The sequence below is a fragment of the Camelus ferus genome, chromosome 4 (assembly GCF_009834535.1).
Source record: "Camelus ferus isolate YT-003-E chromosome 4, BCGSAC_Cfer_1.0, whole genome shotgun sequence".
NCBI lineage: Eukaryota > Metazoa > Chordata > Mammalia > Artiodactyla > Camelidae > Camelus > Camelus ferus.
The window spans coordinates 2,665,421-2,682,384 of record NC_045699.1 but is presented as its reverse complement, the minus strand read 5'-3'; the positions used below and the strand labels follow the sequence as shown (position 1 = coordinate 2,682,384).

At 45.3% G+C, this 16,964-nt stretch overlaps 1 long non-coding RNA gene and 1 pseudogene across 1 annotated transcript in view; one reads left to right on the top strand and one right to left on the bottom strand.

Annotated features, from left to right (window-relative positions):
* The window catches only part of LOC116663005, a 20,167-nt gene extending 4,878 nt beyond the window's left edge, over positions 1–15,289 (bottom strand). Inside the window, exons 1-2 of the long non-coding RNA XR_004319009.1 lie at positions 15,279–15,289; positions 12,569–12,573 (exon numbers count right to left, since the gene is read on the bottom strand). This is a non-coding gene — a long non-coding RNA (uncharacterized LOC116663005). The remainder of the gene's footprint in view (positions 1–12,568; positions 12,574–15,278) is intronic.
* LOC116663450 lies at positions 10,523–10,655 on the top strand (annotated as a pseudogene).
* Positions 15,290–16,964: the final 1,675 nt, after the last annotated feature.

Genomic DNA, 16,964 nt, shown 5'->3' with positions numbered 1-16,964 from the left:
TCAGTCATTATTTCTCTCCCCGTTGCCCCCAAACCTTTTAGTCTTTCAACATCCTCAAAAGTCTTATCTAATTTGGAAGCGAAGATCCCTTATTTGGGACGCCCAGAAACAAGACTTCATCTGGATGAACACTGAGGCTCTTGACATAAAATCTCACCACCCTCGCGAAGCCCGCCCAGCACATCCTGGCCTACTGTATTGACTTTGGCAATACTTGCTGGCCTTGTCATGCCAATAACATTATTAAGACTAAATTGAACGAGCATGTGGCTATGTTCTCCGAATGTTTTCTGATACAGTTAAATGGAAAACTGTAGATTACATGTATTTATTTTGTGATAAACCCTTTGTTTATGTTGCTGTTGATCCAGAAAAAGCGGTCCCTTCCAACACCCCATGACCTAAACAACCACAAGCTGAATTACTATTTCATTTACTGTAGGAGACATTCCACAATGTGTTTCACAGAAATGATTTTTGACACAACTCAAGAAATGATAAATTACACCCAACAAAACAAAAGAGAAACTTGGAGTTTTATAGCAGATGATTGTAAAGAAAACAGTTATTTGCATGTCTGTCGCCCACATTTTTCAAAAAAACAATGTACTTGAAGCAAAAAAAAAAGACCCAAGAATAGTAAAAACAATTTCATTTTCCTCTTCTAATTGGAAACATTTGGAGAAAGCACTTTGTCTCCATAAGCTGCATAATTATGGCTTAATTCTACATAGGGAATGTTACTACACCTTCTCCTCTCATTTCTTTGTTATTTCAGTTTTCACAAATGACCAATATCATGTTATAGAAATAAACGAAGCAAGCACAGTTGCATTCCCACATACGCACACATCACTGCAGCTGTCCTCTGCGTTCCAAGGCATCCTATTGAAGTATTAACCTAGTCCGCAAGTTCATACAAAAGAAGGCAGGGCTGGAACGCTTTCCACACCCCAATCAGTATACCATAACCACTTGTGGGCCAAGTTGCATGAACTTCTGGCCATTGATGCTCACACAAAACCATCATAAAACTCAAGATCATATGAAAATGCTCGCAGGGACTTCAGTACATCAAAGAGTAACTCTCTCTAATTGGTTTTAAACAGGTTTATTATGTTCTGCAGCCTCCCTTTCCTTTGAGTTATCTTTTAATTACTTAAAACTGCTTTGAAAGGAACTACATGCAGGTCACCTTGTCAAGGAGACAGAGACATTTATTGTTAAGAATCAGCACTGATGTCTATTTTTCAGAAATAATGACTTTAGAATTGTATTAACTTTTGGAAGCTAAAAGCCTCTTTAACCGTTTCCAAAATTAAATCTATTTATATTGACCAACCTCAAACTGCAGATGAATTAATCCAATAACCCAGGGACATACTCTCCAGCTCAATTATCCCAGTAAATTCACTGAGAAGCCATGTCCTTTTGCAAATTAGTTGATCCAAGATAGTTACCCTGAGGGTGTATATGGCTCTAATGGGTGACTAATTATTTCTGTTTTAAAATTTTAGTGATCAAAACCACCTTAGCCAGGCTTTAGGGCATCACACATTGAGGACTCAATTAAGCAATTATGCCCATGATGTACTTGGCCCAAGATTATTTCCTGAGCAAAATTCTGACTCTATGTAGGTCCCAGCTCTGTTCACATATGAGTTGGTACCCTTGAGTGGGCTTCTTATTTTCATATGGTATACTTATCTCATCAACTGCTTCTCTCTTTTTTTTTTTAATTTTTAAGTACACAGACTGTCTCTTCACAAAGGTAAAAGTTAGAACTACGACAGCAAGAAATAGAAAACCCTACCACCCATAGAAGAGACCATTTTATTATTTATTTTAAAATATTATTATTTTATTGTTTACTTAAGAATCTGTGGGTGGACTGTCTCAAGATTGGACTGACAGTTCAACGTCAGCTAAGATGCAGGCACTCTCTTTTCTCAAGACCATCCTCAACCAGTTGGCTTTTCAGTCTCACACTTTTGGCCTCACAATAGCTGCCACTGCGCCAGGCATCACATCCATGTTCAAAACAGGAAGAAGGTAGAAGAGGCTTTTACAGAAAAAGACAGGCAAGAAAAACGAAGTTGGGAATAGATGTTGTGTTAACCAAGCAATGAATGACTGCCTCAACGAGCAAAGGGATTGCCAGTGCTTTCTGGCTTCATCAGAGTACTGTCTCAGGCTGTCTGTTACTCATCTCCCGTCTAGTTTATATGAAGGTCAGGAATTCTGTCCACTCCTCTAGAAACTCTGAGATCTATCTTTCAAACCTGCTGCATCACTAGAGATCGTACATTTTTGCCCTTTGCAGAATCACTGTCGCTTAGCTGACTATCAGTGCTGCATCTTATACGTTATGGAAACTCTCACACAGCAGGGCCCAAGCTCATGAAGTTCATTATTGGGCTTTGCTGTAAAAATGTTCTTAAAAACAGTTTTTGTGAGTTGCTCTCTACTCCCAAAGTCAGCCCCCCAAAAAGAGATTTTCTTTCTGTAGAATGCAGTGCTGAGAAGGATTCACTTGCTCTAGGGAAATTGGAATGATGTCTTCTTCCTGATGACACAAATGTTGTAAAGCATGGTCCCCTTCTGCTTAGCTTTGGGTACCAAGGAGCACAGATCCAACTTGGGATCACAGCTGGAATGGGGCGTGGCCCCAGGAGACGCCTCTTTGTCTTCTTATTCTCTCTGATCTGGTTTTCATTTTGTTATCACTTTATAGACTGTGTTCTGTTGTATGTAACCCATCTCAAATTTTCTGTGGAAAAGGGACGATCAATAGAGAGGTAAGAGAGAAATAACCTGTTGCTATTTCAACACCTTTTATCAAAGCCACATCAAGGCTGACATCACCACAATGGAGACTCAGAAGGGCCATCGTGGAGAATGGCTTGACTGAAACCCAGCACATTTTTTCCTACTGCATAAGACACTCCCAGCTTAAATGGATCCTCAGTGACTGAGGAGTTCCATTTTTATACTTTTTATACTGTTTCTATGTTTGTATTTTTATGTATTTCATTTCCCAGAGTTTTCTTTTCACTAATTTAATGCTCGAAAATCACTAAAAGATCAATATTAACATGCATTCACCTTTACTTTTGCAGATATCTTTGCCTGTGGCAGGACTGGCTAATTACTCATCAAATATGCATCCTTTTCTTCCATATGAACAGAAACTCAGCTTAGTTGGGGAGGCCAAAGTGCCCACCTAAAAAAATGTCTATTTCCCAGTTTCCCTTGCAGCTCAGAATGACCATGTGACCTAATTCTGACCAATGAGATTAGCTGGAGTTGGTTAAAAGGGGTTCCTAGAAAAGCCCCTTACCTGGGGAGACTCAGCTGGTAGCCAAAAGATCCTGAGATAAGGACGTGTGTGCAGGTGGTTTACTCTGGAGGTGATCACAGGAAACAGAAAGGGAGGGAAGAGTGGGAAGAGGCGGGGACAAAAGCTTATGGGGGCGGCAGTTTCCGTGGGGGCCTCAGTGCCACGCGGGACCCTCTGAGGCTGTGTAGAGTGTGCTTCGTGACCGTCTCCCTGGAGGACCTCAGGTTGGACTCTCATTCCCCATTGGCTGGTATCATCCTGGGGCTGTCAACTCCCCTGCACCGACAGGTTGCTCCTGCTTGTGGTAAATGCTCTTCTGTGGCTCCAGCAAAGCGAAGAGATGCTGCAGTATGGCTGGTGTGCGATGCTCGGAATGTTCATGGAACTAGATACAAGGCTGGCTGAAATGAAGAGGCCAAGGGATCGTGGCTGGAGCATCATGGCATCTACCAGAGCCAGCTTGCGTGCACATGCACTCCACTTTTCCTCCTTCCTTCTGCCCAGACTGTAACCATGACGGCTGGAACGCTAGTAGCCGTAAGCATGAAAGTGCACTTTCAAGCCCCAAGAAAGGCTGATTGAAGAGCTTCTAGCTCCGTGTCACCACGGAGCTAATAAAGCCTTGGACCAAATAACTTCTGAGCTTCCTACATGAGAGAAAGATGAACCTCACATTTGAGCATCAGTCATTAGGTTTCCTTTTCAATAGAGCCAAACTCAGTCCTAACTACTGATACATTTCCCTAGCAACAGCCACATACACAAGAATAACCTACACGAGTACTGTTAATAAGTCATAGTTTTCATTGTGAGCAACTCCCTCGGATTTAGTTCAACCGGGGTTCTTTCTCAATGAAAGTTACCCAGAGGAAATCTTTCCCACTTTGATTTTTACTAAGCCGCCTGGAAGTCCAGAAGCATTTTTTCTTCCTCAGGCATGATATCAAAAAATCACTAAACATCTGAGTTCACTAAGTTTTTTTCTTTTCAACAGATTTGGTATTAGTCAGCACAGTATAACTGCTGTAACAAACACTCCCAAACTCTCAATGATATACTGTGATAAAGGTTTATTTGTTGGCCATGTCATAATCCAAAGCAGGCTGGAGGGAGCTCTGTTTCATGCAGAGACCATGGAACCAGCATCCTTGTTGGAAAATACGTGTACCACATTTGAAGACTGCTGCCCGCTGCACAAAGTCCTACTACGATTTGTTCTTTCTTTATTTCTGTTCTAGACACATAGATCATATCAGTCAATTCCCAATCGTCTTCCAAGAGAAACATCCCCTGCTGTGTGCCTCCCAAAATGGCATCCCCTGTGATGGTGTGGTCGCAGCGGCACCCACTGCAGCTGATTGGACCGGGGGTGGCGTCTGATTTGACAGCAGTCAATCTGTAGACAAGCCAGCAATCAATGGCCGTACACAAAACAGTGAACTGAGCCCATCAGCGGCCCTCTTTTGGAGGGATTTGAAAGGGGCACATGGAGAAAGCGATGCTGGTAGAAGAGAGAGCAAGAGGTGAGATAACCCAGAAAGAGAGAAGCCAAGGGGCAGAGTCCCAGCCATAAGGGGCCAGGGCCAAGTAGAGACCACGTGGGATGGGGCAGACAGCCCACAGAGAAGAAGCCTCTAGCTTGCAGGGCAGTGATTGCTTCAATTCTCAGGGCACCTGAGTTCTCCACAGTCCACGGTCTTCATGACTGCTCCGGCTGTGCAAACCACCCCAAAACTTAGTAGCTTAAAACAGCAAGTCATTTATTTTGCTTGTAAGTCTGCAATTTGAGCAGAGCGTGGCAGGAGCTACTCATCTTTGCTCTGTGGTACCTGGGGCCTCATTGGGTTGACTGGGGGCCCAGATCACAGAGCTAGGGGCCCAAATTCAGGTCATCAATTCTGACTGTGGTCCTCCTCCCATCCCCCGGGTCACTTACTGGGTGGAAGGTGGATGTCACCAGTCTGTACAGGTTGCTGGAGTCCCATCACTCCTCGCTCTTCCTGGAGCCACTCTTACCTCGGATTTTACCTCCATGGCGGGCACAGAACTCTCCATGGTTTGAAGGATATAGAGTAACAGCTTCTGTGAAAGTACGGCTGTTCTGCAGTTTGACGTGACTTGTGCTGATTCGGGCACAGATGGGGATGGTGTCTTATGATGGCCCGAGGCAAAACCCAGTTAAAAGAGTTCTTGCTTCATCTTGGAAGGATTATTAATAGAGAGGCTGGGGGCCCCCAGGGAAGAATCCAGAAAGATCACAGTGTTCTATGAAGATGTTTCAATCACCCTGTCATCCAGAAGCTTCAGACTAGTGGCCTACAGAGGAACATCCAGCCTGTAGAGATGTTATTTTTGTTGGTTCCATATAATTCTTTGAAAAAAAAAAAAGTAATTGGGCACTTTTAAAACTTGGGAGAAATTGCATCTAACCATGGCTTTCTAACTCCTCCTGAGGAGACAGAAAGACATGGTACCACTGGACTGACTTGCCCACGTGGCGTGTCGGGCAGGCTGAGTGGCCCTGAGTCCCGGGGTGGCCAGCTCTCCTCCTCAGGAGCCCCTACCTGGCTCCCTCGGGCTTCTGAGTCTCAGATCCCCGTGGCTTTCAAAGGAAACACGAGTGGCGGTCATTGGCTGGAAAGCATATGTGTGGTGGCATTTTCCTTTTGCATGTCACCAAACGGCTTCCCAGAACCCACCCAGCAATTCTGAATAGCTTTGTTTCAAGGACTTGAACTGACACAAGGGACACAGGGTCAGGGCCGGTGCTTAAGGAACCAGACGGGGGTTGGCCTGGGAGTCCGAAAGGGGCACTTACTTCTCAGTGCCGCCGAGGGCGAGCTCTCCCTTTGCAATGAGGCCTAATGAGTTTGCAGACTGGCAGGCTAGTTATGACAAACAGGGCCACAAGGATCATAGTTTAGCCTAAAGATTGCTGTCCAAGGCTGGGTATGCGGATTCTGCAAGTCTGCCAGAGGCACATTTATCACATGGTATTGGTTTTTCCTGGCCACAGAGTTATACTATTTTACTGCATTCCTCATGATCACTTTATTACCTATTAAATGCAAATTCCCAGGTCCTAATCTTTCACCCTGTGATGGCATTGTTAACACAGCAGGCAGTTTAGATCAGACCTCCTGCCTGCTGGAGGGGAGTCCTTTGTCAAGGACCCCTGGGGGTTGCAAGTCTTGGCCACACTCCGATCCCCAGCCAAGCCACGTAGCCTCAGAACCGAAGCTTAAAGCTGATCATTCTCCCTGGGTTTTATCTCTTGTTTTCTCAGGACATGCCAGCCTGCAGTGGAAAAACCATCATCATATATCTTTGGCTCTCCCTCCACTGGGGGACCCCCAGGCCCCAGTCAGCCAGCGGTCCCTAGGAGGCATCCCCTACACCTTCAGCAATGGCCCTTTGGGGGGCCACCTGACATTCACCATCTTCCTCTTCTGACACCCTATTTCTCCCTGGTGTCCCTGCAGCCCAGGCCACCCACGTTCCCAGAGGCTGTCCTGTCCCCACCATGACATCCCTGACATGCTGGCCACATGTGGCGCCAACAGGGACCCCTGGAGGAAGGCCTGTCATCACCCCGGCCCCACAGCCTCACCCCCTCCCATATGCAGTACTGTCCGGGCCCTGCACTATGGAGGCCTGAGCTTAGGGGACTGTCACATCCTCTCCCCCCAGCACCCAGCAATGGTCCCTGGGCCTGGGCTGAGGACAGCCGAGTGGTCCCCACTGTGATGTATGCTCAGAGCCACCCTCCCTTCCACTGGCCCACTGTTCTTGAGTCAAACATGGGCCCTCAACTCTTTCTGCCATGAGACTTTCCTCAGGTCCCCCCACTCCACAGTCTCCCCAAATGACCTGGATCCTAGGCTTAACCAACTACATGAGCTGTTTCCTTGCCCCCTTCAAATAAAATAGTGTCCCCCCCAACTTACCCATGTGTGGCAACCCAACTCAGTTTTCAGAAGATTGATCTAATATAGACCATGGAAGTAAGCACTTTAAATTGCATTTTAAAATATCTAAACCCAGCCTGGAGCCCCAAAGAGTTTGATCTAGAAGCCCCCACCAGACTTAAAAATTCACTGAAAATTCACTGGCATGTGTATTTTCTTGATGAAGATGACCGATAGTCAAAGCTGGGTTCATAATTCTATGTCACTTGGCTTACTCATTGCTAATTTTTAAACAGGCTTCATTCTAAGAAGTATTTATTAAGGGTCCACCATGTGTCAGGTTTAGGAGCAAGGGATATAGGACGGATCGTGACAAAAACGAGAGTCTTCATGGTGTAGGAGGCAAGCAGGGCCCTTGGAATCAAGCAGATCTGGGTCGAGATCCTGGCCCCTCCTCTTCCTTTCTCAGTGCTAAGTTTTGTCTCCTTGAGTCACTTTTCTCTTGCATAAAATGACAATATCCAACTCACAGAGCTGTTAGGATATTCAAATGATGTGAAGGACCAACCCCCATGGCATCACATAGAGGATGATTCATCAAAGGAAGCTATTTCCTCCCTGAGACACTCTGGTTTCTCCAGGGAGCCTGGAGGGACTAAATGACAGATTCTCCTGAATGGGGGCCTCCCAGAAGATGGAGGCTTCAAATGTCACCCTATGTCTCCCATGTGGTGGGGCATAGGGAGTCATGGTGGTGACTGGTGGTGGCACGTTCTCTGTGCTTGGGACACAGACAGCCCAACTGGGGACAGTCAGCGTCTCTGGGGGCTGTGGCTCCCTTTGGGCACAATGATCATACTTCATGACAATATGGAATATCTAATAATAGTGTTTTTCCTCCCAAGGAGCGGGGGGGGGGGGGCTGCTTTCCATATTTTGCAATCTCTGTGGAGCCCTAAATCACTTTGTAATGGGAACCATGTCCATGGAGAGCCTTTGTGTCGTTCACTCTTATGGTTTCATGCAAAGACTGAGCAGGAAGAATTTGTTACAAACAGCTTGCAATTATTTAGCGAAAAAACCTGAAAATAAAGTTGGGTGGGCATCGCTCAGACTTCTGGACAAATGCAAGCTCCCTCCACGTGAATGATGAATACAATGATACATGTGGATTCCGGGCACGGACCTACATGCACCCTAACGTAGAACTGAGGACTGTCTGCTTGTACAGCCTGTGGTCGGTACACAGTGGCTTGGAACCATGGGTGAGTGAAAGCACCTTCCCAGAGCACCCCCTCCCCTGCCACCAGGACCCACTTGTCCCCATGGAGGGTCAATTTCAGAAAGATTTGGAAGGATCATTCTCAGCTTTAAGAGGCCAGAGGTGGGGAAATAAAGAAGTTCTGCAAAAGGAATAGTGTGAAACTTTTCATCTATCTTCTCCTCCGTAAATTTCTGGTTCAAATTTTCATGTTTATGAGTTGCAAGCTCCGTGTGGCTTACGGAAAGCCATCTGTTCCTTCTGTCAGTTACTTGATCACCAGGAGTCTAATCTACTGGGGGAAAAAGACAAGCAGTTTGTGAGTCTGTCTGTGTGTGTATGTGATGGAGAGTCTCTGGTGATTCCACCACTGTGATATTCTTTGAGAGTAACTGCAGTAGCACAAAGTCTTGATTTGTGTGTTCAGTAAGCCATTATGACAGGGGAGTCACCCAGGGAGTCGATCATCTGAGATGACGGCCCACCAAACGCAAAGATACATTGTTAATTGTGTCCATACCATTTTCGATAAACAGACTCTAGTCTTTGCTCTACCCTTGTAGTTACTACAATCTGCATCCTAGTTAGTACAACTTGCATACTATTTCTATAGTTCTGCTGAATTCATTAATGCAATCTCTCTCTTTATAAACGTTATAAACTTTATTTATAAATAACTGTATAAACTAACAGTGAGCTCTGTTTCCATTTTTGCTCTATCACTTCTTCAGTTTCTGCCAGGAATGTTTTATGGTACGTACTTAAGAAGAATAGCACATTCTGCTGTAGATGAAGGTTCACATTTTTCTTTCCATAAATGCAACCTGAGAGGAATTATTTCCCCTACATTCTTTCTCAAATGGAGCCACTAATGCAGACGATCTAAATGACATAATTGTATGTATGCTGTGTGCGTATGTATATTTTGACTAACCATGGGAATACTGTTCTGGTATTTTTTAGATTGATTACTTCTACCCCAAGATTTTGCCATCAGCTCCAGGCCTCTTGTCAGAGGCCTTTCTGGTTGAGTGAGAAAAGCAAGGCAGGGATGCACGGTGTGGGGAGAACATGTGCTTTGTGTTCCCTGATGGGGAAAGGGGTTTGCCACCCCGAAATGACAACGTGAAGACAAAGCAAACACAGTCCTCGCTCTCCTGCCGGAGACGTTCGCTTTGGAAAATGTGTCTTCTGAAATTCCACCTCCCCCACCTCTGCCATCCAAACGAGGGCTCTTTCCAAGAAAAACATCAGCGGCCCCAGCTCTGCCTCCATCCTCTCGCACATGAAGTCTCTGTTTTAACAGAGGCGCTGCTGGGTGTGTTTCAATGTTTCCAAGGGTGGAATAAAACAGGGCGCTGGCTACCAGCCTTATTAGCAGTTGATGACAGGTATTTGCGATCCACAGAGAAATACGGAAAGACGGAGACCCGAGCAGGTTGGGGGGGGGGGGTGGGTAGTCCCACCATCCAACGCCAGACGCACACAGACTGAGTCGCCTTGTCCTCTGCTCCCAGAGTTCCCTCCGCACGTGGCCACTTTGTAATTCACACTCTGACACGTGCGCCTGCGCCACGCAGCCCTGCGCTCCAGAAGCTTAAAGATGCAACCGGCTTACTTTTGATCCTCAGCGCTTAGGGCAGTGTCCAGGGAATAAAAAGATGCCTGCTGATGGAGTGGCTGAAGAGAATGTCAACTGTTTTGTCATTTACAAGGACTTCCACATTCCACATTTGTATACCTGAAGTTTCCAGAAGTTCTGCTCCTTCCAGCCTTCCTTTGGCTTTGGCTGCAACAGCCCTTCAGTTCAGCCACACGTTGACCGAAACCAGTTGTTCAGCCCAGTGGGCACTAAATTGGTTAACTGAATTTTCCACTGTTTAACCAGTTAACCTGAGACTATATCTAAATTTAAAAATCAATCATTTATAAGCATAAACAAGTCTAGAATTGCTTTGGCATCTTGGATTTTATCCTCTAAATTAATTAGAAAAATAGAATTATCTTTTAAGAAAATTCTCCTGGCAGGGGAGAGACCATGATCACAAAGGTGGTTTTCCCAGGGTGAAGCTCACACATTGCACTCTGAATGTGCTGACCCCCACAATTTCCCCAAATGTGGGAAATTCGACTGTGTAATTTGGGTGGGAGGTGGGAGGAAAAAGGAAAAAAAGAAAATTTAAAGGAAAATATTTCTGGATGTTTTGTAACCACTGAATTTTTCTAGTAAGTGCCTTTTCCAAACTCATCTATTTTGACAGCAATAAAGAAATGATTAAAAGGAGAATGCGGGGCTAGTCTACATCAGAGGTTCACAAACTGTAGCAAACCTCAGAATCACCTGAAGGCCTTGTTAAAACACAGGTGGCTGGACAGGATCTGAGAAGCCCCAGATCTAGCAAATTCCCGTGTGACAATGATGTTGCTGGTGATGGTCCAGAGACCACACACTTTGGGAACCACTGACCTGGATAGTGAATGCAACCAGTCAGTGATCTTAATGATCCAGAATCGAGTTGATCAGTTGTTTGATTTCATGTAATCAGGTTGGTGTCACTGGATAGACAAAGCCTCCATGTCCATTTGTCTTATTCCTTTTCCTCGTCAACAGGAAAGCATGCCTTTACTTGATGGACACACCGAATTAGTAGGATGGCAGGAGAGTGTAGTGGTGAACAGTCAGCTCTCAACAAACAGAAGCAGCCCTGAGTTGTGGCACTTGCCTCCCATGACGTAAATCCCCTGCTGTGGCCAATGTCATGCCACCAGCATGAACTCCCGGGCCAGAGGCTGCTGGGAAGAGACACCCACCTTGGGAGCAGCAGGTGCTTTAAATCAGACGAGGCTCCGCTCTGTTGCCTACTAGCCACTTACCCTCTAGGCGGGTTGTTGCATTTCTTTAAGCCCAGTTTTCTTGTCTGTAAAACAGAGAAGGAACGCTCCTGGGGCTGCTGGGTGGACTGTGGAAGCCTGCTATGGGCCCCTGGCATGCTGGCACTCCTCGGGTGGCAGATGTGATGTTAAAGGGATGAGGGTCCTGACTGCTCTCAGGCAGCCGTCTTCTGTAAGAATGCTACTGAGAGCTGAAACCGCTCCTCAGTCTCTCTCGTATGAAACTTCCTGCGGATGTTCCTGTGGTCTGTGCTTATGAGATGTGATTACTTAATTTGCTTTAAGAGTCTGTTCAACAACCAGTTTCAGCTCTGCTGGCGCAGCGTTAATTGCTTTGAAAAGTTTGCACTGAATGTCCCATTTATGCCTCTCATTTCTATCTGCCTCACTGACTCGGTTTTTTGTTCTACCACCTAGAAGATTTCATCTTCTGGGTCAACCATCGTAAGAATGGTTGGGGTCTTTTAAAGCCATTTATTCCCTGCCTTTTTTTTGGGGGGGAGGGGTAAATCCATAATCTAAACATTGCTCTGCTGTTTGGATTATAAATCATCCTGCATTCCTTCCACACAACAGCATGCTAAGGGGTTGGCAACTTGCAAGCGGTTAAAAGTAGGCATGGGATTTATAATTGCAAAAAAAAAAAAAAAATCCTGGAAACAACTCAAAGGGCCAACAATAGGGGATTGGTTAAGTCAACTCTGTATAGCCACAGGATGCCAACTATGCAGCAATTAAAAATGACATTTGTGAAGTGTTTCTAAGAATATAAGAAAATGCTATGATTTGTTCTATGATGAAACAGTATACACACACAGACATAGTATAAAATAAATGTATATGCACCAAACAATAAAAATATAGTAGTGAACTCATTTTAAAGACTCCTCTACGGTAAAAGCATTTTGAGTAGTTAACAAAATTTTTAATACTCTGTAATAGTTCTCAGTCCATGGTGTCATGGTTTCTCTGTGATCGTCTGCAGCTCTGCCAGGTTTCACAAGACCTTGTTGCTAAAAAGATGGCAGCTTCAGTCACTCATTTGACAACAGTATAATTTGTCCATCTTCTGGGCCAGGACTATGCTAAGTGCGAGGAAAAAAAGGTCCCTGCCCTCAGGGACTTTGCATCCTAATGGGACTACAACTGTCATCAAGTATTGCAGACATTTTCTTAAGGAGAAAAATTTCAGAGAACCATGAACATTTCAAATGGGTAAACCTATCAGCACATACAAGAGGGATCAATACCATAGAAGCAAACCCCAAGCCTGCCCGGGTCCAGATTACACAGCTGTAACCTGCCCTCTGTGGAATTAACTGAAGAAATCGCAGCTAAAACTGAACAGGCATGTAGGGAGAACGCTCCTGCCCTGCCGTGTATCATCAATTACTCCAAACAGGAAGAGACATATACCTGCATCTCTGACAGGAAGGAATCCAGCTGGAGAGAGAAAACCTCTCTGCCTCGGGGCAGCCCAGCCAATCAGAGACTGCAGCAGCCCAACCGATGAGAAGCCTCCACACTTGAATTCCCAGCTTCCTGCAGTGGACTCTTTGGTTCTTACAGCCCCTCCCAACTCCGCCCTTTCCCTTTAAAAGCAAACTCTCCTTCCTTGTTCTTTAGTTTTGCCTATGGCCCACCATAGCTCAAATGCCTCAAATTGCAATTCCTCTGACTATTCCGGAGCAAACTTGCATTTGGGGATGAAGTAACTGGCTATTGTGTTATTAAGGTGACGTATTCTCAGAGACAGGAAACCTCCAGGCACACACAGACCAAATAAAATAGCAATTGGAGGGGCTGGACGGGGATTTGTCCCTGTGGCTCCCTGTATCTCTCAGTTCCCCAAACTGCTGGTTAAACATAGATTGGGGAGTTTTCATCTACTGGCAACAAAAATGCCTTTAAGTGGTAGATGCATTCAACTCACTGACACCCTGGGGGAGAAACAGAAGAACGCTCTTCTCTCTTGGATTCAGGTGAGCAAGCTGTTTGTCCCCTTTTGAACTCAAGATAAAAAAAAAAAAATGCAAATTGTAAACAAACAAATAAGAACAGAATTGTCTAGAAGACCACTTAGGAAAATGTGGCCGACATGGAAGTTTGAGATGTTTTCACAAATACAGGCAGACCTCTTTTTATTGTACTTAGCTTTATTGTACATCACAGATACTGTATTTTACAAATTGAAGTTTTTGTTGCCACCCTGCATTGAGAAGTCTAGGCATGCCATTTTTCCAACAGCATTTGCTCACTTTGTGTCTCTGTGTTGCATTTTAGTAATTCTCACAATATTTCACTTTTTCATTATTGTTACATTGTTATAGTGATCTGTGATCGGTGACTAATGTTACTAAGATGACTCACTGAGGGCTCAGATGATGGTTAGCATTTTTTTTTAATAGAGGCGCTGGGAATTGAACCCAGGACATGCTAAGCATGTGCTCTACCACTCAGCTATACTCATCCACCAATAGTTAGCATTTTTTAGCAATAAAGTATTGTTTTAGTTAAGGTATGTACATTACTTTTTTAGATGTAGTGCGGTTGCACACTTAATAAACTACAGCATAGTGCAAACATAATTTTAACATGCACTGGGAATCCAAAAATTTGTGTAACTCACTTTATTACAATATTTACTTTTTTGCAGTGGTCTGGGACTGAACCCACAATGTCTCCAAGGTATGCCTATACAAGATTAAAAGCTTAAAGAAAATAAGTACTTTTAAAGGAGTCTTAGATTCTAAAGAACAACTACATCAGTCAGGATAGGTCTAGGTTTTGCTGTGGCAACAATGAGCCTGAAAATCCCAGTGGCTTAAACATCAATGGGTTTTTTTTTTACTCGTGCTACATGTGCATCCCTAGTTGGCAGGGGCCCTCAAGGACCCAGGTTGACGGAGGTTGCACACATTTCCACAGACAGGAAAAGGTGAAACGGTGAACCACTAAAGCTTCTGCCTGAAAAAGACGCATGTCATTTTTGCTTTTTTTTTTTTTTTTTTTGGCCAATGTAAGTCACATGGCTACACCTAATTTAAGAATGAAAGAATGCCATACTAGCCCAAAGACTGACTTCATAAAAAATGATAATCCTTCAGAACGATATTTTTAAGAACTGGAAATCTAGTTCAGCTACCTTTAATGGTCCGTATGTTTTCATTTTTAGCAGATCTTTCCCAACACTTTCATTGTCTTAACCAGGCACTTGATTACTGCACAGAGAAGTGGAGTCTAATTACCCTCCCCTTGAATCTAGGCTGGTTTTAGTAAACTGCTTGACCAACAGAACATGGCAGAAGTAATGTTCTGGGGCTTCTGAGGTTAAGGCTCAAGATGTCTGCAGCTCACCCAGGTCCTGTGATGGGCAGTGCCCCGGCCAACTTGGGGTGCACATAAAGCAGGAGGAGTTTGCCCTTGGAGCCCTGAGCTGCCATGTAACCAGTCCAATTACCTTGAAGTCACCATGCTGGGCAGTCCACACGGGGGGACCACATGGAGAGGCCCAGAGACTACCCAAGAAAGAAATGCTCCCAGCTGGTTACTCCTGTGGTTTGAATCTTTGGAGAAATGTATTTCTGCCTTCTAAATGTTGCGTGGAGTTGTAAGTATCCCTGGGAGGAATAATACATCTAACTGAGTTCTTCAGGCTCTAATTCCTGAGAGTGAACGAGTGGATCTGGGAGGAATAGAAGTCTTGGTTCTCCAAGGGCAGGGATAAGTGAGAAATAGTTTTGAAGCCTGAGTTATTGCCTGGGGTGGGATGTTTTTGTGTGGTAGGAGCCAGTAATTGGCATAAGAATGAAGCCCGCCTAAGAGTAAGGTCCCCGGAGGACCTCCCACCTTCCCCCTGCCACCCCGTGCGTAGGACCACCCTGAGCTGGCAGCAGGGTGGGCTCTGAGCAGATTCAAGATGGATCATAGATTCAGCCTTGTCTTCTGGAAACCCCCAGTCACCCTGTGAAAGCTGTTGGGGTCTTTCAAGGAGAAATAGTACATAGCAACCTTCTTCCCGACCCAAGCTGTCAACAAATTGAGAAGAAAAAAAAAAATCTCCCCAAATGTGGGGGAACTGGGGACTGGAACTTCACGTTTGTTCTGATAAAGCTGATGATGGAGGATGCAGCTTCACATTTTGTGGCCTCGCAGACTTACTCTATGGATCCCAGAATTAGGCAGAATTTCTCACCTAGTCACAGAGAGTATTGGAAGCTGGTGGGACCCCAACTGTAGACAAAACCAAAATATGGAGAAGCACAGGAAAACACATACTTCCTGTGGACATTTGAAAGAAAAGAGAGAGCGACTGAAATGAGTAAGCCCAATGTATTTCTCCCCAGTTTATCCAAAAGCTAAGTTCTCCCGTCACCCTAAAAAGGCAAGGGAAAAAGACCTCAGTCCTTGTCCTACCTGAAAGGGAAGAACGCAGAGGGGAGACGAAATCGTTGTGCAGTGAAAGATTTTAAAGGTTTTATTAGCAAAGGGAAAGTACACCTCCAAGAACGGGAGGCAGGCTGATCCAAAGGATAGCAGTGGTCTTTGCCCCTTTCTCTTATGCCCTCTATTCAAGGTGATCTCTTGATTGATGGACGGCTCTAGCCCCTGGAAGGCTTAGTCATGCTCGTCCCCTTTTGCGCATGTCCTTACCCACGATGCACACAGAGAGATCCACGGTGAGGCCTAAACCACAATGCTAATTATATTACAATGAGCACCGGGTCATGTCTGGTTAGGTCCTTGTCGCTGCCGCGCAGGTGCAGCCATTGGGTCCTAACTGGTTTCTGGCGGACACTCATTTAGAGGAAGTAAAGCCCCTTAATGCTCAAAGCGGGAATACTGCCATCTTCCGAGACCATCTTCCCTCTCCTCCACCTACCTGCCCAGTGCCCCCACTTATCTAACTACCTAACACTTCTACATCCCTGGGTGGAGTAAACAAAAAGGCAGAGAGAGACCAGAAGAATTATACTAACTGAGCGCCCTCCATGAGGAAGAAAACAGTAAGAATGGGGAAGGAGAATCTCCCCCGGTTGGTGGAGTAGGTGGTCGCCTTCACGGTGGGTACAGGCCTTTGCCCCTAGCAACACAGAGCCGAAGCCATCACGTTGGTCTTGAGACCTGAAATACAGGTCCACCAGATCTTGTGCTTGCATCTCATTTCATGTCAGCAAGCATTTATTAGACGCCTGCTATCAACATGACCCTTGGATGATGATACTAACTGGACGGACCTGCAGTCCTGGGGGTACAGGGTAAGCTGTTGTAACCCAAAGCCCTTCATACACAAGCTCGAGGCCAGACACTGTAACCAGGTTCTGGAAAAAGGAGATGAGTAGGACCTACCGTTAAAGAGCTATGTACTGTCTGTGAGTGAGACAGACAAGCAGAGAGCCATAGTATATGCTGGAGGCTTGACCACAGCTTCACAAAAGTAAAGAGGCAATCAGGGGTGAGAGAAAGGGCCCAGGGGCGGTGAGGGCTGAGTCAAGTCTTGAAAGAAGAGTGTGCATTTCCCAAGTTGGGGAACAGCTGTAGGAAGGCATGGAAGTAGGAGAGA